Source organism: Equus caballus, chromosome 8, assembly GCF_041296265.1.
Source record: "Equus caballus isolate H_3958 breed thoroughbred chromosome 8, TB-T2T, whole genome shotgun sequence".
Taxonomy (NCBI): Eukaryota; Metazoa; Chordata; class Mammalia; order Perissodactyla; family Equidae; genus Equus; species Equus caballus.
The window spans coordinates 41,725,613-41,750,769 of record NC_091691.1 but is presented as its reverse complement, the minus strand read 5'-3'; the positions used below and the strand labels follow the sequence as shown (position 1 = coordinate 41,750,769).

The following is a 25,157-nucleotide window of genomic DNA, read 5'->3' as shown; positions in this document are numbered from 1 at the left end:
ACAACTTTAGTTTGTTTGTCTGCAAATGGGGCTAATACTTGCATCTGACTCCGAGTGGTGATGAGGATTAAAGAAGCTAATAGATTGAAGCGACAGTTCCAGCAAACACCAAAAGGCAAATAAAGGCAGCCCCTCCTCTCCCCACGGAAAGCACGTTTCTCCACGCTTGGCCAAAACGTCACGTGACCAGGTACAGTGGACACCAGTGGCCTGAGCGCCAGGTGCCTTCCTGTTGCACTCTCTTTTTATAGGGGCTCTTGGGGGCTGAGAACCCCAGACCAAGCTGGAGGAGAGAGGACTTTATGGCAGTGAGGGTGCCCTTGCTGGAAGAGAGGTCAGCTGCCTAAGGAGACTGCTGCCACTGCTGACGTCTCCCAGAGACCTTGTGCTTGTGGCAAGTTGAGACCTCAGACAGCTCTCCTCTCCTCTGAGGGGAGAGGGAGCCCTTATTCCCAGGTGAGGTCGGCAGAGTTCTGAAGATTCCCATCCACGATGATCCATCCAAACACTAGTTAGGCACCACGCCAAGAGGGCTTTGCAGATGCAATTACATGGCTCAACAGCTGACTTTAAAATAGGAAGGTTATCCTGGACTTTTCAGATGGGTCCAATCTGATCACTTGGGCCCTTAAAAGCAGAAAAATTTCTCTGGTTGGAGTCAGGTGGACTCAAAGAGATTCAGTGAAAGAGGACAGCAGGGGAGATGAGGCGGGTGGGGGATCAAAGAGATTCAAAGCTTGAGAGAGACTCATTTGCTGTTGCTGGTTTTGAAGAGGGCAGGAATGGGGATGGGGTGGCCTCTGGAATCTGGAAACAACCCCTGGCCATGCCAGCAAGGAAACAGTCCTACCGCCACATGGAACTGAGTTCCACCAATATACAAGATGACCCTGGAAACATATTCTCCCCTATGCCTCCAGAAAGGGACGTGGCCTTGCTGGCTGACGCCTTGAATTTGGCCTCGTGAGACTCTAAGCAGAAAGCCAGCTGAGCCGCGCTGTGCCTGCGCTTCTGACCCACAGAAACTGGATAATAAATGGGTGCTCTTATAAGCCACGATGTTTGTGGTAATTTATCACAGCAGCAATAGGAAAACACTAACACACAGGTCATCGGGAGAGTGTGGGCTAGGGGTGGGGTGACCCAGCCATCAACCCTGTTGGTCTCTCTCAGATCTGTCAAGAAGTCAGGAGAGTGCTTGATTCGGGGTAAAAGCTTGTGAAAAGTTAACGGTGGTGATGACAGTTATGACAACCATGAGGACACGGGGACCTATGGGAGACCACAAAGCTGGGACCTTCAGCCTACAGACTCACACTGAGTCCACCTTTACCAGCCCCTCCTCCCAAGACAAGGAATTTGATGATACTTTGCCAGTCAGTCAGAAAAATGTCCCGAGTGTCTGTGTGTGCAGGGCCTTGATGGGGAATGTTCAGGGAGGGGAACGGGGACGGCTCACGCGGGTGCAGTTACTCAAACCCCAAGGCCTCTCTGAGTCCTGGGGGCTCCATATCTGTTGTGGAGGGCCCAGCAGAACTGCAATCATTTTATTTGAAATTTTTTTACAATTATTTTTCATTTTTATTGGTTTTATACTTGGGTCAATGGTACTATGCCTTCCAGGATGTGGGGTGGGGCTGTACCTAAGTTTGATGATTGTTCAAGGTCATAGGTGTCAAGGATGATCCCTTGGTCTCTTCAGCCACTCTGAGTGACACCTGGCCCCACCTGGTGTGCTCCATGGGACCGGGGTTGGACTTCACTCAAGCTGCCTCAGATTCTTAGGCCTCAGTTTCCTCATCTAAAATGAGAGGGAGGGGTGAAATTAAAAAGTCTAAGACTTCTTTGACCTTTAAAAACTTGTGATTTCTGCATCTGGGCAAAGCGTTACAGCCCCTGCCATCTTCATCCTACTTAATTGGTCGCCGTGTCTGTCTCTTGGGGTGACCACAGGGTAGGCCCTTTCTCACAGCACCACTCCTCCTTCTTGCCATCCCACTCAGTCATAAGATCTCTTTTGTGAGCAAATAGGTATATATCTTTGGGGCCTAGGGGAAAATTCTGACCACAGTCCTGGAGGGGCTAACTGCTGATCTCTGAGGTCTCTTCCTAGTTGCACACAGCCTGTTTGTAAACGTGTTTTCAACGTATCCGTTTTCCTAATTGGGTGATATAAACACATGTCACATATGTGTGGTGCGTTCAAGCTGTGTGATAGCTGCTGGTGGTTCGTGTGCAGGCTTTAGTCCTGGTAGCCCTGAAGTGCTGCTGCTGTCACAGCAGTCTGGAGAGGCACAGCACCCAGGCGGGGTTTCATCCAAGCCCATGAGCTGGGCTAGTTAAGCCCACCACTCTCCAGAGCCGACAGAGCTGACTTTGGAAGGTCAGGCACAAAGGGCTCTGTGCTTCAGAACTAAGCAACTCCCGTTAAAACAGTCAGTCAGGATCCAGGCAGGAGACAGAAACTATACTGTAATTTGAAAGTTTAATGTAAAGAATCATTAACTATTATAGGGGACATATAATAGTAACAGGAAACTGGCTACTAAGAAACAAAGGGAGCTCTAAACAACACAGGGGTCACAGACACAAGCAGCAGCCACACCTAAGGGCTGAGACAGAACACCCAAGGCAGAGGTGCCCACACCCCAGGGCTGAGATCCAGACCTCACTGGAGGTGGAGGGCACGGTTGTGGCTCATGGGTGGGCAGAGAAGAGACCTGGTGCTGCCCCAACAGAGCTTTATGGTCATCTGCCCTCTGAGAAGATGGGGATCCTGTCCCCAAAGAGGGGCCGCATGTCAGAACTCGCTGCAAAGCTGTCCTCTGGCGTGTTGGGGACAGCTGCTCCTGCTGGCCACTGGCCTGCCAGAAGCCCGTCCTGGGGAAGCTGCAGGCTGTAGGAGCCTGGTGAGAGATGCACGCCAGGACCAGAGAGAGAAAACACCCTCCTTATCCAGTGTCCCTCCAGCGGCCTCCTCCGACAAAGGGTAACACTGTGCCAGCCAGCAGGGGAGAAATACTTGCAGGGCCCAGCTCCATTTTTTCAGAGCAGCCAAAGAATTTTGCATTTGGAACTGAGAGGCAATCAATTGATAACTGAATTTATTAACTGAGTTAAAGTTGATTAAATTAATTGGTTCACTGAATTGAAGTCAGTTGAATCCCCAGCAGTGAAGAAGACTGAGGTGTGGCAGAGGTAGAAGCACTTCCCTCCTCTCCCCTCCCGGGAGCCAGCGCCCAGGAGGAGGTCAAGACCAGCGATGGGGGCAGGGCTGCTGGCTGGGGCTGCCCAGGCTAAGGACCCAGAACTCCAGGGAGGCCCCTCCAAGACTTCACTGTGAATGGCCCCTTGATGCTGTGCAACTTGGCGTCCTACTTTGGAGAGGTTAGTCACGTGTTGCCAGATGAGGACCAGTTGTCCCTAGGAAAGGACAGAGTCAGTGGCAGAGTAAAGACTGTAGACCTGGGTTCAACACCATCGGCCCTCCCTATGAGGACGCAGGGAACGCCTAACACAGCCTCAATGAGACCGACCAGCTGTGCATTTTTGGGAAAGTTATTCTGCACGCCTCAGTTTCTACAACTATGAACAAAGGGGCTGGGACGAGATAATATTTTATGTCGTATTAGCTCTGAAATTATACATGTGCATACTTCATTTATTCATTCTCCTACTCAGTTATTTATCAGCTCAGTGCAGATTTACTGTGAAACCACTGGAGTTGAAACCTCAGAGTCCCTTGCTTGCACTGGCCCCTTTGAAAGCTCTGTCTTTTTCTGTCTATAAGTTTCATTCTTTCTCTTCAAGTGGACCCCCAAATTGTATAAGCTTCAGGTCCCACAAAACCTAGCTTACCCTGTGCCCTCACCAAATCTTTGTTGAGAACCCCTTCTGAGGTCAGACACTGCACCAGGCTCAGTGACACCTGTGCTAGCTCCTGCCTCTGTCATGTGACAGCTGCACTGCCTCGAGGAGATTACTCCACTCTCTGAGCCTCACTGCTGTCATCTCAAAGCCCAGGTTGTTGTGAGGACCCCAGGAGGGAGCACGTGCAAAGGCACTGCACGCTGAGCAGATCCTCCAGCAACAGCAGCCCCATCCCCACATGGGGAGAAAAAGGGGAAGCTCTGGGAAGTTTGGGCAGGAGGCTCAGAGTTGAGAGGTATGCCCTAGGCTGTGAGGCTGCAGGGGAGCCTCTGAGCTGCAAGATGCAGAATCAGCTCCTGTGTAATATATCAAAGGATCCTCGAAGCAGCGGAGGGCAAGGGTGTGAGCATACGACGGCGTGGGGTCTATTTTTTGTGGGGTCCCTGTCTATATAAATAATTTGATTTAAAATGTATTAAAAAATTCACGAGCCCACGTGAGGTTTAGTGACTGACTGCTGAAGATTCAGAACAACAGTGGGAAGAGGCCGCTTCCTCCTGTCTGTTGTCCAGTCGGTGTGTGAAGGTTCTTCGTGGCGTCCAGGCACCATCTCTTCCTGCTCTTTCTTGTCAGGTCACCATTCTGGCTAATGTCACAGCTCCTGTGTGAGAAGCAGCAGCCATGTGGTCACTCCTCGCAATGCCAGGGCTCCGCCACATGTGGGCTGACACAATGGAGACCCTTCTGCCTCGGTGGCCCCTGGGGATGACGGATGGCTGTGACGCTGCTGCATCGTCACTCGGGAGGCTGCCCACGTGCTCAGGGCTGAATCGTGTCCCCACAAATTCATGTATTGAAGTCCTATCCCCCAGTACCTCAGAATGTCCCTCTGTTCGGAGATACGGCGTTTACCAAGCTAAAGTGAGGCTGCCAGGGTGGCCCTAACCCCGCATGACTGGTGTCCTCATTACACGGGTGAATCTGGAGGCGGACTCACGTTCAGAGAGAGTGCTACGCGAACAAGAAGACAGCCCTGGACAAGCCAAGGAGAGAAGTCTGGAACAGACCCTTCCCTCGAAGACCGCAGGAGGAACCGATCCTGCCAGCACCCCGATTCTGCACGTCTAGTCTCAACAGCCGCGAGATAACAAGCTTCTTGCGCGCGAGCGCCCCAGTCTGCGATGTTCCGTTACAGCCGCCGAGCTGGCTCACGCACAGTGAGCACTGGCTTCCCACGGTGTCTTCTCACGACCTTCTTAGACGCAAACGCTGAATCTTTAGAACGGGATCTCCTTCAATCGTAACTGCCATTTTAGTCCCTTCAGGCTGCTGTCACAAAGTGCCACAGACCGGGTGGCTGAGAAACAACAGACATTTATTTCTCACTGTCCTAGAGGCTGCAAGTCCGAGGTTAGGGTGCAGCACCGTCCGTTCTGGCGGAAGCCCTCTGGGTTGCAGACGGCCGGTTTCTCATCGTATCCTCACTAGGCAGAAAGAGGGTGAGAGAGCTCTCTGGGCTCTCTTTTATAAGGGCACTACTCCCATTTCTGAGGGCTCCACCCTCGTGATCTCATCACCTCCCCAAAGCTCCACGTCCTAACATCACCTTGGGGGTTAGGATTTCAACATATGAATCGCAAGGGGACACAAACATTCATTTAGTCCACAAGAACTGGAGCAGGGACGTTAGCCAGGGGCCCAGGCAGAGTGAGTAGAGGCGCCCCCTCCTGCAAGAACTGCTTGTCCCTCATCTGACACACGCAGCTCGAGACCAAGCAGGAGTGCACACCGTCACCACATGGACTGGGGCAGGAGAGGGTGCATCAGAAGGCCCACTGGTTGCAGTGTGAGGACCTCCAAAGTGTTGGGGAGAGGGTGTGGCCACCCCAGAGGCTCCTGTGTTGGAGTGGTTGACATGGTGAAGGACGCCTGGTGCTGCCCCTGTCCCCATCGGCTGCTGGAGTCCAGAGGTGGCACTGCAGCAGGGGAGACAAAGTTCAGGCCCCAGGATGGGTGGTGGACAGTTGCTATCCTAGAGGCTGAACTCTTTCTGCATCTCACGTGAGTGAGAGTCACTCAGAATCAGTGTGAGCACTGTTCTGGCAGCCCATACATGCACTTCACAAAAAACAAAGTACACGCCAGCAGCAGCCATCTGCTCCCCAGCCCACACTCCCGGCACTGGGGTCTGGCCACAGGCCATTGGGGCAACCCCATAGGCTCCAGTTCTAGAGCTCCTGGGGGCCTCTAGCAAATCCCTACATAGGACAGAGGGTCAGAATGCCCTGAAAGGGAGAAACAGAGATGGGCCCCCGGGGTCTTGGGTATTTTGCCTGGACAGCTCTATTGCCCCTGCAGGTCGCAAGCACCAGACAGAGACTCAGACAACTTCCAGGAAGGTGACTGGAGCCCTGCCGGAGCCTGTCCTGGGTGTGCCTGCCTCTCCCATGGGGAACTGCTGGCCTCTGCTGGCTGCAACCACCGGAAGAGACTTGGAAAATTTCTGAACAGATAGTTTTTGCTACTGGGACTCATGCAGGACTGAGTACAAGCTCAAGGAGCCCTGCCCAGATGGCCCCCTCTGCCCTGGCCAGTCCCAGGCACGAGAGAGAGACAGAAAGTTTTTTGTTTTAGCTTCTAACGTCAACTACTAATTTAATTTTTCCCTGCTTTACTGAGGTATAAATGACAAATAAAAATTGTACATATTTATGATGTTCAACATGATGTTTGATACACATAGACATTGTAAAATGATTACCACAATCAGGCTAATTAACATATCCATCCCTTCACATAGTTATCATTTTTTTTTTTTTGGTGTGGTGAGAATATTTAAGATCTACAATCTTAGAAAATTTCAAATGTACAAGACCGTATTATTAGAGACAGAAATTTTAAAGAAATTCCCTCCAAAGGGCAAGAAGAAGGTGAGGGAAGATGAAGCGTGGGTCTGGGACAGGATCTCTGCTTGCCTGGGTCTATGGGGGGTACAGGTGAGTCTGTCCGGCTGAGCAGAATGTTCTAGGAAGCCCTCAGCTACAGCCAACTTGAATCAGAAGTCTAGTAGTCAACAGCATGGGCACGACATTCAGACACACCTGGGTAGAGAGCTGACACTTCTACTCAGCTCGGTGACCTTGGATGACTGACTCAGCCTCTCTGAACTTCAGTTTCCTAATGTGTAAAACCAAGAGGAGTAATCATACCATTGGCTACTGGGGCTAAGCTCATACCATCTGGCCTCGTTGGCTCTGTTGTCGCCTTGTATCTGCGTTACCTTGGCATGTGACTGAGGCTTTCTATGCCTCAGTTTCCTCATCTATAAAGCAAGGATAATAACGGTATGTCATAAGAACATGTACAACGGCTTGTGAGGATTCAGTAGCCAGTACAGACAGAGAGCACACAGCACCCACTCAGCGTCAGCCATCGTTACTGTCACCAGGACAAGGTTCAGGCTGCAGGCTTTCCTGCACGTGGCACCTTACCCCATGACTGGCACACGGCAGACACTCAAAGGTTAGCCAGTCCATCTCCACAGTGGGCGGAGGGAGCCCCTGGGCTGGAGTGGGGGATGGGGTTATCCTCCCAGCTTAGTCAAGTGGAGAGTGAATTGACTACACGGGACCTCGCGCCCTTCATGGCCCAATGAGGACTCTGAGGTCCCCGCTCAGCCCCACATTCTATGCTTTCTTTCTGTTCCACCCACCCACTGTGAGCACAAAAGCCAGACCGCGTGTGACAAGCCCCTCAAGGGGTAACAGCTCTGGGAGTGAGCTTCCTAGGGAAGGCCACTGGAAAAGCCAGAAAAGACAAAACAAGTGGGTGAAAAGTCGGCCAACCAGAGGAAAAGGTCAGAAATGGTAACAAGAAAAGAAAAGCATCTACAACGTTTCAGACAAGGCAACAGAGTGAGAGGAGAAAAGGAGATGAGGTGATAAAGAATAAGGAGATGGACGATCTAAGAGGCAGCCAAGAGAGGGGCTGCTGAAGAAGGAAGAGTCAGAAGAAAACGAGCGTGTTGCCTGTTGACAGAGGCCCCGGGACCCACACTGGGTTTGCACTCTCTGTCTGCTCAGGAGCTGCCATCAGGCCCTGTGCTGTCAGCTGCCCGAGGCCTGGGGGACAGCAAGGCTGCTCGTTTCTCCTGTTCCTTGTCGGCAGTGGGCACTTCAGGGAGAACTTGTACTTGGTCGTGGGGTCTGCCACACCAGGGAGATGAGGATGCGTATCTGCGCCTGCACTGGGGGAAGCTGAGGCTGTGCTTTCCCAGGAGTCACATTAGAGGGAAGAAGCCTGGAAACAGGTGTTGGCACTGCTCCTGACATCCAGGCTGTCCAAAGAGGTATTTTCCTTGCTTCCCTCTTTCTTTACGTCATTTAGAATATAATAATAAGAGAAAATAAATGATGCCAGGCACAGCTATACACATTCTACAATTACTGGCTCATTTAACACTCTGTACAACCTTATGAAGCAGCGTGATGCCCGTCCCCCATCCGCAGAGGGGGACATGGAGGCCAGAGAGATGAAGGGGCTAGTTTGGGGCACCCAGTAAGTGGGCGGAGCTAGAATTCAAACCCGGGGCTGCCTCCTGTGGCCCCGGCTGGGAGCGCTCCACACTTGGGGACATGGCAACTTTGCCTTTCCTTTTGTTATTTTTAAATCATACTAGCAGTGCATTTATTTTACGCCACAATGGACTGCTGCTGCTTGATGAAAAGGGAAACAGGACTTCTGCGCCTCTGCAGTTTGGGACGTTTACTGGTTAGATTGAGATTTAACGAGTGGAAATAAAAAAATACTTTGAGCGTATATACCTTATCAGGTAATATATATTCAAAACAAGATATTCAAAAATTAAGCATCTGCTAAGACACACTAATTTGCGGGGGAACGCTATTGCCTCATTCTGGCATAAATTCGCTGACAAAATCCATCACTCTGTACTTGCCAACTGGCTTTCAAGCCCTGGGCAGGCGCCTCTGCCTGGATGGGCCGAGTGTGACACGCGGTGTCAGCGGCTAAAAGGCCGTTAACCACAAGGAAGACAGGAATTGTAGCTGATGGCCTTCTGGGCAGTGTTGACAGAAGACTCTACGTTCTGGGCGTGTCCTTCCTGGTTGCCGCAGTCGACTGGGCTCCTGCTCTTGCCCAGCTCGCTCCCCCGACCCTGAGGAGCTGGATTTCAAATCACACCAGAGAGGCTGTGACAACTAGGTGACATGGAGTGTGCTGCCATAACTAGTCTATCAAAGGGGGCAATGTTACCTCTGAGGAGGAGGCCACCCGTGCGTCACCCCCAACATGGCAGGCTGAGCCAGGAGGCGCTGGATCCTGCTGTGGGAAGGTACACCTCACGCTGGAGGCCTGGCCTGGTGGGACATAGAGCCCTCTGCCTGGCGGGGCTCACCTCCTTGCAGGGAGCACTAGCGGCCATGGAGTGCAAAAGCAGAAGCTTGTGGGCTGTCTTCTCCCCAAGGCCAGACAAGGGACACTCAGGACATAGGTCTTGAAGCTCCTGCTCTCTGGAGACCACCCTTCCCCGGCAAGAGAGACGGAACACCTTCCTGTACTGGAACACAAAGGCCTAGGCTTCTGCTCACACGGAGGGTTTATTGAACAGGCACAGAAACCTATACGTTGCTACAGGACAGAAGGTTCACATTGAGTAACAGATATGCCGCTCCACAAAAGTTAGGAGGGAGACTCATCCTTATTCACATGATCCATAGACACACTTCGTTTCATTGCACTTCACTTTATTGTGCTTCACAGATACTGTGTTTCTTGGAAATTGAAGGTTTGTGGCAACCCTGCATCAGGCAAGTCTGTCGGCACCATTTCTGCAACAGCATTTGCTCACTTCGTGTTCCTGTGTCATATTTTGGTAATTCTCTCAATATTTCAAACTTCTTCATTATTATTATATTTGTTATGATGATCTGTGACCAGTGACCTTTGCTGTTACTCATATAATTGCTTGGGCGCACCACAAACCACGCCCATGTGGGATGGCGAACTTAACTGATAAATGTTGTGTGTTCTGACTGCTCCACCAGGCGGCCGTTCCATCTCCCTCCCTCTCCTCAGGCCCCCCATTCCCTCAGACACAACAATACTGCAATTAAGCCAATTAATAATTCTACAACGGCCTCTAAGAGTTCAAATGAGAGGAAGAGTTGCATGTCTCTCATTTTAAATCAAAAGCTAGAAATGATTAAGCTTAGCAAGGAAGGCACGTCCAAAGCCAAGATAGGCTGAAAGCTAGGCTTCTTGTGCCAAACAGTCTAGCATAACTTTTATGTGCACTGGGAAACCCAAAAATTCGTGACTTACTTTTATTGTGGTGGTCTGGAGTGGAACCTGCAATATCTCCAAGGTATGCCCGTTTTTGACAGTGCCTTGTTTGTGGTTGGTTGGAAGGGTAAAGCACGTTGATGGAGAATGGAGAACCTGACAAATTTTTCTCTGTGGGGGGTTGGGAGGGTGAAATGGTTGATGGAAAATGTAGGTTATGACAATGCCGCCACATGGAGGTTGGGTGGACAATGGAGATTATGATGCTTTCCCCTTGGGTGGGTGGAGGGTGAGGGGGCTGATGGAAAATGGAGGTTATGACCACACCTCTCCCCACACGGCCAGGGAGTGGCAGTAGTGGAAAGTTATGTGGTGACTTGAGCCCACAGGGCCCTGGGTGGGGTCTAAACAGGACCCATTGACACGCTTGGAATGTGCAGGATTGGGAGAGCAGGGGGGAGCGCTGTCTGCACTGAGGCTGGAAAGATGGGCAGGAGTCCCTACCCGGCCAGACACAGAAAGGCCTGTGATACCAAGGAGAGCCCCACCCACACCCTGGTGTGATTGGCCCTCGAGGCTGCCTCTCTTCTGCCTTTTGGCCAGTCCCAGCTGACCCCCAGGGCCCTCACCTCAACCCCTCCAGTGCTGCCCAGTGACCCCCAGTCTCTTTCCTAGGGTCCATCCACACCAGCAACATCTAGAGACCACCTACCAATCCCTGATGTGTCCCCCAACCACCACCTAGCTGTGGTGGAGTCAATGGGGGCAGAGCTCAGACCCCGCATGGTGCCCCTGAGTCTGCACCTCCTCAGACTCTGCCACAGTCTGTCCCACTCAGGAACTTCTTCCTTGCTACGCTATGCCATCCTCCCCGTTGGCCCTGTCATCTCTGCCACCTCAGGCTCTCAGCACCTTCCCGAACTGGCCCACATGCAGCCTCCCCTAATAACCTCACCTGTCCGTGGTCCAGCCCCAAAGGATCTCCAGCCTGAGTCTTCTGGAGGAGGAGAAGGGCATCTCCAGCCAGCAGACAGGAAGGTGGGGTGCAGTCACTGTGCATCTCCCGAGGCATCGCTGGACACTGGACAGGCTGGTGGCCGGCCCGTGGCCTCTTTCATCAGCCACCTCCAAAGATGGAAAGTGGAAGAGTGTCCTCAATCTAGCAAGGACCTGGTAAAGGGAATCCAGAGTTGCTTGTGTATCCACCATGGGGCTGTGTTGGGCAGGAGGTGGCCCGTGGCAGGCAGGGAGCCCGCACTTTCATGTGCTCTTCATGGGGTTCTCCCCACGCCCCGGGGACTGGGTCTCCCATCACGCCCACTTTCAGGGTCGCAGCGGTCTCCTGCCTGAAATTGTACAGTGAGAAAGGGGTTGGGCAGAAAATCCATGCCAGGGCCTTCTGTTTGAGGCCAACACCCTTGCTGGCCCTGCCTGTGCTGACAGGAGCATATTGACCTCTCAGAAGCAGAAACACGAAGGCTCATGAGGCTCAGCATGTGTGAGCACCTTCCTTGTGCGAGGACCGTGCTCAGAACTGGGGATACGGCGGGTAACGAAACGGGGCTGCCTGCTTTCAGGTTGCCCAGTGTCATGGGGAAGGGAGACAGCAATCAGATGGACCCACAAATGCATTTGTGGTTACAATGGTGATAGGACAGTGATAAAGGCAGGGGAGTCTGAGCTAGCAGGGGGCGAGGAGGGCGCCCTGGAGGAGATGACTGAGCTGATGATGGGCAGGCCTAGCCAGGTGGCCGACACCCAGGGCGAGGGAGGAGCACACGCAGAGGCCCAGAGGTGTGAAGGAGATGGGCCAGTTCTGGGAACAGCCAAAGAGGAGGGGACTTTAGAACTGTGGGCATGGGCAGGTGAGGAGCCCCGTTCCTGGGACCGCAGCAGCTGATCGGGAGACGCCAGCCTGGCAGACCCCTTCCCCGGGAGCTGTGGAGTGGGGAGGAGCCCTGGATAGTCAGGGATCAGAGCATCTGCATATAACAAAATGTCAACCTAGCAATGACTGGGAAAAAGAATGTGAAGTTCTTCTCTATCCTGTAAATAAGTCTGGATTCTCCGTGCCAAGATTAGGGCCCTGTCTCTGTCTTTCTGCTCCATCACCCTCCCGTGGCTTCCACCCCTGAGGTGCCACATGAGGGGGACCAGCCATCACGTGCCCACTCCGTATCTGCAGGAGGAAGGAGAGGTGGCAGTGAAGGGGCTGCTGCCTCACTTCCAGATCCTCCTCAGAAGTCCCACACAGCCCTTCTGCTCAAAACTTAGTCACGTGACCACACCAGGGCTCAAGGGAGCCAAGAGCCTGGTCTTCTTGGGATGGGTGTGTGGCTCCATAAGGAAGAGGAAGAGGGTGTGTGCACTGAGATGACAGGAGCCGCCTGAACAACTGCCAACCCCCTACTGGCGTGTCCCCGACAAGCTCATCTGATGGTCCGCAGACGAATTCCTGGGCAGGAGGCAGGTTTCCCTCCCGCAGGGATTGGGGGACACAGGCCCTTCATCCTCGGGGTCCTCCTTCCTCTGGGCCGGGCCTAGACTTGTCCTCTGACTTGCTTTCCCAGCAGAGACCCAAGGAGTCCACTGGGCTGTTCAGGTTCTCCATCTCTCTCTCTGTTTTTCCTTGTTTTGTCTTGTTTTACAGTAGTAAAGATATTGATCTGGGTGAAGGGCTGTGCTCTGTCGATGGCCCCGACTGTAAACCATTCGTTACACACTTGTAGTCATTACACATGTTTAGCACTGACTGTGAGGGAAGCACGATGCTAGGACCCTGGAGGACACAACAGAATGAGACACGACTTTGACCTACAGCGGTCTATGTCTCAACAGGAGAAACACACATTTTGGAAGTTAGTGGAATCAGCACAAGAAATATTTAGATATTTAGATTATTCTGGGGATGAGGTGGATCAGCTAGGGTGCCTTCAGCTTCATATCAGAATTTCCGGCCCAAAGTGGCTTCAGTGAAGGTGGCTATGGTCTCACCAACAAGGAGCCCAGCGTTGGGAGGCCCCAGGGCTGATGAATGCATCAGGGGCAGCCTTGCCTCAGCTCCCCTGGGATTCTCTCCACCTCTTTCCTCAGGGTCTCACTGTGGCTGCTACAGCTGCTACCATCACATACTCACCCCACCAGGTCAAAGGCAGAGAGCGATGACCGATTCCTCCCATCTGCCTTTCTTTAGTTAAAGAGAGAAAACTTTCCCAAACACCACATGCCTCCTACAGAGGCGTCCTCTTGGGCCCTATTGGCCAGACCTGGGTCAAATGCCCTCTTTGCCCTCAGACAATCCTAGTAAAGCAGAAGGGGAGGACCATGACTGATTCCCTTCAGTCATGATCATTCCCTGGGAACAGGCCACTCCCTCTGAGCCCATGGCATCAGGAGACTATAACGATTTACATTTTATTTATTGGTATTACCGTTACTCAGTGTAGAGGAAAGAAATGACTGCTGGGGAAAATACCAACAATGCTTGCAACAGGAGGCAAGGAGGTCAACGACCAAACGTCCAGGTGTAGATAATGGATTGTCACTGTAGATGTAGAAGTCACAGAAATGACCACAGGGGTGTGGTGGTGCCAGCAGAGAGCAGGCGTAACGTCTTCAGTGAGGATCACAGCGATGGGGAAGGGGCAGACAACTGCATCGGAGGGGGGATGGGTGCCGTCCAGGAAGGTGCTTCCACCTTCTCAGATGGGCAGCCTACTCCCTCTGTTGCGCTGGACCCTCAGCGTGAGGACCCTTCCTCTTCTTGGAGTCTCGTCTCCTCTGTCCTTGCCCCAGGCCACCTGCAGCCCGCCTACCCTGCACTCTATCTCACTTTCCTTGAGGTCCCCTCCTCAGAACCTCTGTCAGATGGGAAAAGCTGCAGTCGCAATGGGAGAAGTTGCAGCGTTAGGATCCAGGTGCGCTTAGTGTCACCATGGAAACCCAGGGCGGAGCTTCGGCGATGGGCGGGGCTCCAGGGAGGACCCGAGGAACAGCCCACCCTCCGCCGGCTCTCAGATCCCAGCTGGTCCTGGGAGCACCTGTTGGGGCTGCCTCCTGTGGGCAGGTCACTGCCCCCACCCCCAGTGGCGCCATCTGTGAGATGAAGACTGCAAGGGGAGAGGGAGCCAGGCGCTGCAAGGGGCAAGGGCCTGTGAGGGCGCCTGACCGCCATGTAGTGGATGAAGGATGGTGTCTGCTTGGTGATGTCAGGAGGGCAGTGGTGAGAGCCTCCTGGCGATTGGCCAGCTGAGCTGCCTGGTGATTGGACGCACAAGCAAGGCTCCCCCCGCCCCGCCCCCCGTGATAGCCATCTGGCGATTGGTCTGGGGCACAGATGTGATGGCAGGAGGAGGCAGGGTGGTTATAAAAGCCAGGGTGCCGGTGGAGGCCTCACTGAGGGGAGAGATGGCATTTCCACGGCAGCCTTTCTTGCTCTTCCCAGCGTTGTCTGCTCTGTTCTCCAGCCGGATGACCATGCCCTTCCACTCCCACCCCCAACCCCCGACACCCATCCTGCCCTGGGCCTGTCGCCCACACCCTGTGCTCCATCTTCATGTTCAGGTTCACTTTGGCGTCCCTCTGGGGTCCCGCAAGTCCTGGAACGCACACCCAGTGCCTCATGGATTTGCGCCCCTGGGCGCTCCTCACCTACTGCCTTCCCAATAGGCAGGGGGAAGTTGAGCACCAGGAGTCAGAGTACAAAGGGAGGACCTCACCAAAGAGTACATCAAGACAGGGTGGACCTCTCCCAGACCTCCAGCATGGCAACCCAGTTCAGCACAGGGCAAGTGAGTCTGCTGGACACCCAGCCCACTGGAAGCCCCTGACCCAGGGCAGCTGCTGACACACACACACACACCCATCCTCCGGGACCCAACCCAGTTGCACATGATGTGTCCAGCCCCAAGTCTTCCCTGTCCATTTCCCGAGTCCTCATCTGCCTGTGGCCGTCAGCACCTCTGCCAGGCCCAGGTGAGCTGGCTGGAAGAGGCCGCTCCCTGGTAGAAGACACCTCACAGTAGTCATCATGTACCCCCCCCCACCCCCCACCATGCTGCACTCAAAAAATCTGAGCCCAGAAGTCGCAGACAGTGAGGAGAGCAGCCTCAGAAACCTCCCATCGCCTCCTGGCAGCCTCGGCCCTGGCCGTGTCCTTCGTTCCCAGATGCTGCCCCAACCACCTGAAAGGGAAAACCGGTCCCAGCGGCCCCTCCTGCTCACGAGGATTCAGTCAGCGTGTAAGACAGAAGGCAGGCCAGGAACCAGGGCAGGGAGAAATAGCTGAATTCAAAAAGTGGGGCATCTTGACGCAGACGTGAGACATCTGAGGTCCCGGGCCAGGCGGAAATCCACCTTCCAGCGGAGGGGCTGGTCGGCGCTGTCTGTGAGGGCAGAGGCTGCTGCCCCTGTCGGAGGTGGCTCAGAAACATCAGTGGTTGGTGTCCAGGCGCCTGGAGCCATTCAGAGCGCATCCCCCTGATGGGTCACTGTGCCCAGGTGCTGGTGGGCTCATGGCCTGAAGACCTTTGGTCTGGGACTGACTTCAGCCTGATGTCCTGGTGGCACGTCACTTGGGGAGCCTTTCTCTGGGGAGTTCTCTTGTCCAGAGGGAGCAAAGGCGGCCATGCGTTAAAACAGGAGAATGAGCGGAAGTTGGAGGAGCTGTCTGTGGAAATCCAGCGTCTAGAGAAGGGTTTGACAGACTCTGAGGGAAAGCTCAAGTTGACCAAAACAGCTCTTACCACGGGCAAGGAAATTAATGAAAATCTGCGTGAGGGAGTGTCCGAGCCAAAAGGTTTCCTAAAACTGTGTGAAGAAAATCAAAAGCTGAAAAATTCACTTGTCAACTTGGCATCCCAGCAAGGACATGATTTAAAGCACTTTCCAGAGGACCAGGCCTCCCTGGACACGGCACGAGATGAGGAGGGGGCGTGCCAGCAAGTTCTGGAGGAGACCGGGCCTGAGCCCAGAGGAGTCCCGGCTGAGCCCCCCAAGGCCGAGGACAGGGCCTCCGGAGGAGGGGACAGGGCGACGTCACAAGGACAGGCCGAGCAGCGGAGTTGGCCGCACCCGGGCCGTGAGCTGGGGAGCTTCCACCAAGAAATGTGGGGTTCCCGGAAGCATTTGCCTTCCAGGCAACATTTCCACAGTACCAGGGCTGACATCCCTGCATACGGCCACCCCAGGAGGATGTGGAGCTGGCGTGGAATGTGGTCCCTCCTTGAGTGAGGTGGTGTGAGCTTCACGATGTCTGTGGGTTTTAAACACAGAAGTGTCCCAGGTGGTTGTGATGGACAGCCCGGGGTCACAGTCACTACACCGCCACACGAGCTGTCTCATCCTCCAGCTGGCCAGTCCCGACAGGGCCAGTGTCTAATTTGACCCTGAGAGCAGAGCCGTGAGGGGGCAGGGGTCCCCACGGCTCTGAGAAGGTGTTGGGAACCACAGGGAGGTGACACTGAGCACAGCCTGCCCATCCTGTCAGCGCTTCTCGCACGTGGTGACTCCTCTGAAACTCAAAGCCAAGCTGAGGTGGGCGCCCTCCTGCTGGGAAGGAGGCGGAGCCAGTCCGCACCCAGGTGTTTCTACCGAGACCAGTTCTGGCCAAGACCTCCCAGCCAGTTTGTGGCAGACATGATGGCTCCGAACTCTGGCCCGGCAGCCAGTTGGAACCACCAATCTGTTCTCCACCTTTGGAGTTGTGTCAATTTGAGGTTGTTGCATGAATGGAATCACAGCTGTGACATTTTGAGATTGATTGTGATTTTTTCCACTCAGCATCATGCCCCTGAGATCCAGCCAAGTTGCACTAGCGGTTCTTTCTCTTTTGTTGCTGAGCAGGGTTCCATAGTGTAAACATACCACAGTTGTCCATCTATTCACCTTTGAGGAACACTTTGGGTGTTTCCAGGTTTTTGGCTATCACAAATAAATAAACTGCAGTAAACATCTGTGCACAGGTTTTGGTGGGAACTGAAGTTTCGTTCTCTGGGATGATGATCCAGGAGTGTGACTGCTGGGTTGTAGGGTACATTTACGTTTAGCTTTTTAAGAACCTCTCAGACTGTCTTACGAGTGTGGCTGTGCCATGCACGTCCTCACCAGCACGTATGAGAGATCCACATTCTTGCCAACATTTGATGTTGTCACTGTTTTTTCTTTTACCCAGCTGTTCTAATAGGTGGGTAGTGATGTCTCATTCATGTTTTCATTAGAATTTTCCTAATGGCGAGTGATGTGGAGTGTCTTTTCATGTGCTTATTTGCCATCTGTATATTCTCTTTTGTGAAATGTCTGTTCATGTCTTTTGCCCATTTTCTATTTGGCTAGTTCAGTTTTTTTACTGTTAAGTTTTGAGAGTTCCTTATATATTCTAGATACAAGTCCTTTGTCAGATATGTGCTTTACAAATACATTCTCCTAGTCTGTAGCTGTCTTTTCATCCTCCTAACAGTATCGTTAATAGAGCAAAAGATTTTAATTTTGATAAAATTCAATTTATCATCTTGTTTTCTTTCATGGATAGTGCTTTTAGTGTCGTGTCTAAGAATTCTTCACCAAGCCCTAGGTCCTGAAGATTTTCTCCTATGCTTCCTTCTAAAAGTTTTACAGTTTTACATTTTACTTTTAAATCTATGCTGTGAACAATTTGAGTTCGTTTGTGTATAAGGGATGAAGTTTAGGTCAAGGTATTTTTGTTCATTTGTTCTGTTTTTCCTGTGGATGTCCAATTGCTCTGGCACCATTTGTTGAAAAGACTGTCTTCCATTAAATTGATTTTCACCTTTGTCAAAATCAGTGAGTTGTGCCCGCGTAGGTCTATGCTGGGTCCTCTATTCTGGTCCACTGATCATGTCTTTTCCTCCACCGATACCACAGTCTTGAGGTGGTTATACTGATTCCTCCCATCTTATTCCTCTTCGAACTTGTTTTAGCCATCCTAGTTCCTTAGAATTTCCATATAAACTTTAGAATAATCTTGTCTATGTCTATAAAAGAAAACTTTCTGGGATTTTTATAGGAATTGTGTTAAACCAGCATATAAATCTGGGGAGAACTGACGTCTTTACTGTGTTGCATCTTCTAATCCACAAGCATGGTATGTCTTTTCATTCATTTACATTTTTTATTTCCTTCATCAGTGCTATATAGATTTTAGCAAACATCTGTACAAACTTTTTAGATTTACATCTGTTTTAATGATTATAAATGGTATATTTAAAATTTCGGTTTCCATGTGTTCATTGCTAGGGTATAGAAATAAAATTGATATCAGTGTGATTACCCTGTTATCCTGAAACCTCGCTGAACTCACGTATTAATTCTAAAGTGGTTTCTTGTTGTTTTGTTTTGTTTGTACATTCACTGGAATTCTCTACATAGACAATCATGCTGTCTACACAAAGGGACGGTTTTACTTTCCCCTTTCCAATTTGTCTGCCCCCCCCCCCCCACTTGCCTTACTGCATGGGCTAACTTCCTGCACAATGCTGAATGAGAGGGATGAGAGCGGACATCCCTGCCTTGTTCCCGATCTTAGGAGAAGAGCATTCAGTCTGTCACCATTCGATGTGATGTTAGCTGGAGGTTTTTGTAGATGCTCTTTATCAAGTTGAGGAATTTCCTCTGTTTTGATTTTTTCTGAGAGTTTTTATCATGACTGGGTGTTGAATTTTGTCAAATGCTCCTTCTGCATCAACTGAGGTGCTCATGTGATTTTCCCTTTTCAGCCTGTTGATATAGTAGATTATGCTGATGGATTTTCAAGTGTTGAAACTGCCTTCATCTCCGGAATAAACCCCACTTGGTCATGGTGTACGATTCTTTTCATATAGTGCTGAATTCTATGTGATAATGTTTTATTGTGGATTTTTGGCATCTCTATTCATGGGGGATATTAGTTTGTGGGGTTTTTTTCTATATTATCTTTGTCAAGTTGAGTGTCAGAGTAATACTGGCTGCATAAAATAAGGTGGGAAGTGCTCTCTTGTTTCCTATTTCTGGAAAATATTATGTAAAATTGATGTTAATTCTTCTTTAAATGTTTGGAAAAATTCTCCAGTGAAGCAATCTAGGCCTGGAGATCTTTTTTGAGAGCTTTAAAATTATCAATTCAATTTCTTTGATAGTTATAGGGGTATTTAAATTACCTGTTTCAAGTGGGGGATATATAGTAGTTTGTGCTTTTTGAGAAATTGGTCCATTTCACCTAAGGTGTCAGTTTGTGTCGGGGGAGTATTCCCTTATTATTCTTTTGTTGTCTGCAGGCTCTGGGCTGATCGCCCTTGTTTCATCTCCAGTATTCATAATTTGTGTCTTCTCTGTATCAATTTAACAAGAAGTTTGTCAGTTTTATTGATTGCTGTTTCATTGATTTTCTCTATTTTTCCTTTTTCAATTTCATTGATTCCTGCTCTTATTGTTGTTTTCTTTCTTTTGCTTGCCTTGGGTTTGTTTTGCTCTTCTTTTTTCTAGTTACCTAAGGTGCAAGTTTAGATGATTGATTTGAGATTTTTCCTTTTTTTTTTTTTTTTTTGCTGAGGAAGATCTGCCCTGAGTTAACATCTGTTGCCAATCTTCCTCTTTTTGCTTGCAAAAAATTATCCCTGAGCTAACATCTGTGCCACTCTTCCTCTATTTTGTATGAGGGACACTGTCACAGCATGGCCACTGAGAAGTGGTGTAGGTCTGTGCCCGGGAACTGAACCCAGGCTGCCAAAGCAGAGCATGCTGAGCTTAACCACTAGGCAACAGGGCCAGGCCCTGAGATTTTTCCTCTGTTTTAATGTCAGCATTTAATGCTGTAAATTTCCCTCTTGGCACTGCATGAACTGTGTTCCACAAATTTTAATATGCTTTGTTTAATTGTAATTTAGTTCAATGATTTTAATTTCCCTGACACTTGCTCTTTGCCCCATGAATTCTGTAGCTGTGTGTTGTTTAGTTTCCAAGAGTTTGGAGATTTTCCTGAAATCTCTCTATTATTTTTTCAGTATGACTCCATTGTCGTTGGAGAACATACTCTGTGTGATTTCAATTCTTTTAAATTTGTTGAGATTTGCTTCATGACCCACAACACAGCCTATCTTGTTATATGTTCCGTGGGGACTTGAAAACAATATGAATTTTGCTCTTGTTGATTGGAGTGTTTTATAAATGTCCATGTCAATAATCTAAACTCGCATCTTGAGAAACTAGAAGAAAGAAGAGCAGAATAAACCCAAAACAAACAGAAGGAAGGAAAGCATAGAAGTAAGAGCAGAAATGAACAAAGTTGAAAAAAGAAAAATAGAGAAAATCAATGAAACAGCAATCAATAAAACTGACAAACCTCTAGCAAAACTGATAGGAAGAGAAGACAGACATTAGATTGTGTTGGTTGGGGGTGTTGCTCAGTTTCTTCTCTATCCCTGCGCATTTTCCGTGTAGCTGTTCTATTGCTCGTTGAGAGGGCAGCGTTGAAGTCAACCACCATAAGTGTTGTTCTTCTTTCAATTCCATCAGTTTTTGCTTCCTGTGTTTTGCAGCTTTGTTGTTTGTTGCATACACACTTAAGAGTGCTGTGTCTTCTTGGTGAAAGCATACTTTTATCTTTCTGTAATGTCCCTCTCTGTCTCCGGAAAGTTTTTTGCTCCAAAGTCTACCTTATTTGATATTAATTTAGCCATCCCTGTTTTCTTTTAATACTCACATGACTTATCTTTGTCCATCCTTTTACTTTTAATCTGCCTATATTGATATATTTGAAGTAAGTTTTTTTGTATACAGAATATAGCCAAATTAAACTTTTTTCATCCACTCTGCCCATCTCTTAGTTGTTTTATTTAAACCATTTACACTTGATCTAATTTTTGATGTTAGGGCTTAAGTCTGACATTTTATTTTTTGTTTTCTGTGGGTTCTCTCTGTTTTTTGTTTCCATTTTTTCTTTACCTTCCTGTGGGTGACTTGAACATTTTTTGTAATCTTATTTTGACTTGTGTTTTTCAGTGTATCTCTTTGTATAGTTTTTTTTGTGTTTGTTCTAAGTGTGATGTTACACATACATAACATCACAGTCCACTGGTCTCCACACTTTACAGTTTGAGTGATGTGTAGGCACCTTACCTCCCCTTAGGTCACCTTAGCCTCCCCTGTTGATAATATAATTGTCTTCAATATTCCCTTTTCTTATATTGAGAACCACTGTCAGACAAAAATGTTATAATTTTTGCTTCAACCATCAAACATAATTTAGAAATATCAAGAGGAGAAGAAAAGTTTATTGTATTTACTCATATTTTCACTCTTTCTGTTTTTCTTTGTGATGTTCCGGGATTTTTAAAAAATTTCTTTCCTCTCAAGAACTTCTTTCAGCTCTTCTTTTAGGGTAGGTCTGATGGTGACAAACTCTTAATGTTCCTTCATCTGAGAGTCTTGATTTCATTTTCGTCCTTTAAAAACATTTTCACAGAATATAGAATTATGGGCTGGCAGTGATTTTCCTTCAGCACTTGAAAAATGGCATGCCATTTCTGGTTTCTATGGTTTCTAATGAGAAAGCCACTATCATTCAAGTGTTTTCTCCTCTATGGGTAAGACGTTATTTCTCTCTCACTGCTTTCAAGACCTTTTCTTTGTCTTTAGTTTTCAGAAGTTTGATAATCATGTGTGGTCTTAGTCTTCTCAGGCTGCCATAATGAAATACCACAGGCTGGCCAGCTGAAACAGCAGAAATTTATTTCTCACACTTCTGGAGGCTGGAGGTCTGAGATCAGGGTGACAGCACAGTCAGCTTCCAGTGGGCACCCTCATCCTGGCTCGCAGACGGCTACCTTCTCACTGTGTCCACACATGGCAGGGAGAGAGCAAGAGAGCATTTCTTCTCATAAGGGCACTAATCCCATCATGGAGGTCCCACACTCACAACCTCATCTAAACCTAAGTACCTCCCAAAAGCCCCACCTCCAAATACCGTCACACAGGGCTTAGGACGTCAACATGTGAATTTTGGAAGGACAAAGCATGTGTTTTGGTGTAGATTTCTTTGGATTTATCCTCTTTAGGTTTTACTCGGTTTCTTGAATCTTTAGGATAATATCTCTTGCAAAATTTGGAACATTATCAGGCATTTTTTCTTCAAATAGTTTTTAATCTCCACTTTTTTTCTTTTCTTATTCTGGGATTCCAATGACTCAAAGGTTAGATTTTTTGCTATAGTTTTATAGGTACCAGAGGTTCTGTTATTTTTTTTTCTTTTCTTCATTCTATTTCTCTCTTTTGTTCAGATGAGGTAATTTTTATTGTTCTGTCTTCAAATTTACTGACTCTTTCCTCTGTCTTCTCCATTCTGCTATTGAGCTCATTTATTGTATTTTGAAATTTCAGTTTTTGTGTTTCTTCAGTTCTAAATTGTCAATTTAGTTCTTCACATCATCTGTTTCTTTGCTCAGACTTTGTACTTTTTAATTTGTTTCAATCATGTTTGTAATTGTTTGTTGAAGCATTTTTATGATGGCCACTTTAAAATCCTCATCAGATAATTGCAATATCTGTGTCATCTCAGTGTTGGGGGTCTTTTGATTGTTTAACTTATTCAGGATGGTATTTTCCTGGTCTTTATCCCCTCATCCCCAACGCCAAATTGTAGTCACAGAAGGAGAATAGCCTGCTGGTCACCTCACCTGGAAATGCCAAAGGCCAGTCTGTCCCTCTCCCTGCATCAGCCCAGGGCAGGCCTCTAGTCCTCCCACATCCACCTGGGCACTCCCTTGGGGAAATGGACCCCTCACCAGCAACTCCAGGACCAGGTGTCTCATGGAGGATTCTCCCTCTAGGTAGCCATCTGGGACCTTTCCCAGGCTCCACCCAGCCTCCTCTGGCTGCAAGCCACAGATGCCTCTGATGCATTCCCTCTTGCTCAGGTTAATCAAGGCCAACCTCTCAACTTGCACCAGAAAACCCAGGTAATACAGAACTGCTAAAATAAGTTGACTTTTCTCATAACCCCAATTAGTTAGAATGAAGGGAATATCCTTACTCTCCCCAAAACATGGATCAGGCATTTCAACCTGAGTCCATCTACACCCAAAGTGCCTCCCCATACCATGGATCATGGCTGGCCCCCTAGACAAGGCAGTCCATTCACTCATGGATAATGAAAACATATCTTTGGGAAATACTTTTGCTGAAAGTAACCCTGACCCCTTTCTACATGGAAGCTGGTTTCCTGAAATGGAAATGGTGGCCTGAACCACATTCTCAGAGTCAGGGGTTTCAATCCACAAGACTTCTTTGGCTGAACTGAAGGTGAGCTCACCGTGTTCATCTCATGCTCCTCAGTGTGGCAGCGGTGGGAGGCCTGGACCAGAGCGGGTAGCCCAGGGTGCAGCTGCAGCGATGCCCCAGATGCAGCTGCTGGACTCAGGGTTCTGTGGGTATTGCAGGACAGTCAGCCTGGAGGGAGCATCACTGTGCAGAGTCTTGTAGAAGCCCCTGCCTTTGTAGACATCTGCTTTCTATTATGAAAATGAGTGCAACTAGGCGGGCTGAGCCCTCTGTCCAACACGGCAAAACGAGAGATCAGATTCAATGACATGGGACCCAGGAGAAGAGGTGCTGGCTCTCTGGACAAATCACGGAAGTAAAGCTGATGTTTCAATACTCCATTTTTGAATATCAGATTTTCTAATGCAAATGTAAAATATAATGTATTCATGTGATAGTTTGCAGTAAACTGTGTTTCCCACAGCTCAGCAGGAAGGAAGACGTCCCCCCATTTTTGCCCTGATTGTCCCTGCTGTCCCCCTTGCTTTCTGCCATCTGCGCTCATGGCCCTGAGCTGGCCTCTGTCCTGCTGGCCACAGGGAAATGGAACGGACGTGTAGTAATTTCTGAATCAGAGCAACATAGATGTCACTGAAAACACAAAATGGGTTGAAAGAAGAGGCAGCAGAGAGGGATGGAAGCTGAGGACTCTGTCCATCGTCCACCCATTTGACAAGGATGACCACAGGGCTTCTCCTGGCTTCGAGGGCAGGGGACGTGCTGGGCACGGGGCGCAGAGGGGGCCTGGGTCTGTGGGACAACCCTGCAAGAACCCCACAGAGATGGTCACCCCAACTCCCCACTTGCTCTTCCTCCCACTTGCTTACGCCCCAAAGTGTCATCCTGGCCCCCCTCCTCCCCAGACAGCCCCCGTCACTGTGGCCAAGCTCCCCCGCCCGGGCCGCCGTTCTCCCTGCAGGAGCCTGAGTGACCCACGGTCTATCTCATCCTCTGCATCCTGCCCAGCCCTGCTCGAACCTCCCGTAGCTTCCAGGACACACGCTCCTCACCTGCCCTGCCCTTGGGAGCCCCTAGGCCTGCGTGCCACCCCCTCCTTCACTGATCACCTCCCCTGGAAGGCTCCTCCCCATCTCCATGCGCCTTTGCCACCTCAGGACCCCCCTGGGGACCCCCGCAGAGAGGGCCTGCTCCCCCAACTAGCCTGTCACCCAGCCCCCTCTGTCCATCCCCTGAGCTCACGTTGCCCCTCCTCACACACTGGACTGGCGTCTGTGCCCCAGAAGGTGACCTCAGTGGGCCCAGGGACTGCTCTGAACCCCTCAACTTAGTGCAGGCCCTGCAGGTTGTTTGCGCTAACGACCGCATGCTCTTTAGGGGAGGCCACGTTTAAGGAAACAGGCAAACTCGAGCTGGTTGTACGCAGTAGAGAGTAACATCTGACAGTAGCTGCTCGTCCGTGGTCCCGCACTGACCCCAGATCTTTGTGAAGGCCTGTGCCTTAGAGCATGGGCCCCGTGAGCAGGACGGGCTCCGCCCGCGGACGGCGTGGGGGGCTCCGTTGCTGGTGAACCAAGCGGGGGACGCAAGTGGCGACTGCGAGTTCCTGGGGCAGACGGAGCTTCGGGACGCGGGACCCCGGAGGGACGAAGCCCGGCTCCGAGGGGCCCGCGGCCGGCCGTCGGGGCGCCGTCAGGTCCGCGCTGCTCCAGCCTCAT

General features: G+C 50.1%; 1 long non-coding RNA gene across 1 annotated transcript; it reads right to left on the bottom strand.

Annotated features, from left to right (window-relative positions):
- Positions 1-3,087: 3,087 nt before the first annotated feature.
- LOC111774550 (uncharacterized) lies at positions 3,088-5,002 on the bottom strand. Its single transcript, XR_002809546.2, has 3 exons — positions 4,868-5,002; positions 4,386-4,531; positions 3,088-3,423 (listed from the first exon to the last, which is right to left on the bottom strand). It is a non-coding gene; the product is annotated as an uncharacterized lncRNA (long non-coding RNA).
- Between the last annotated feature and the right edge of the window lie 20,155 nt (positions 5,003-25,157).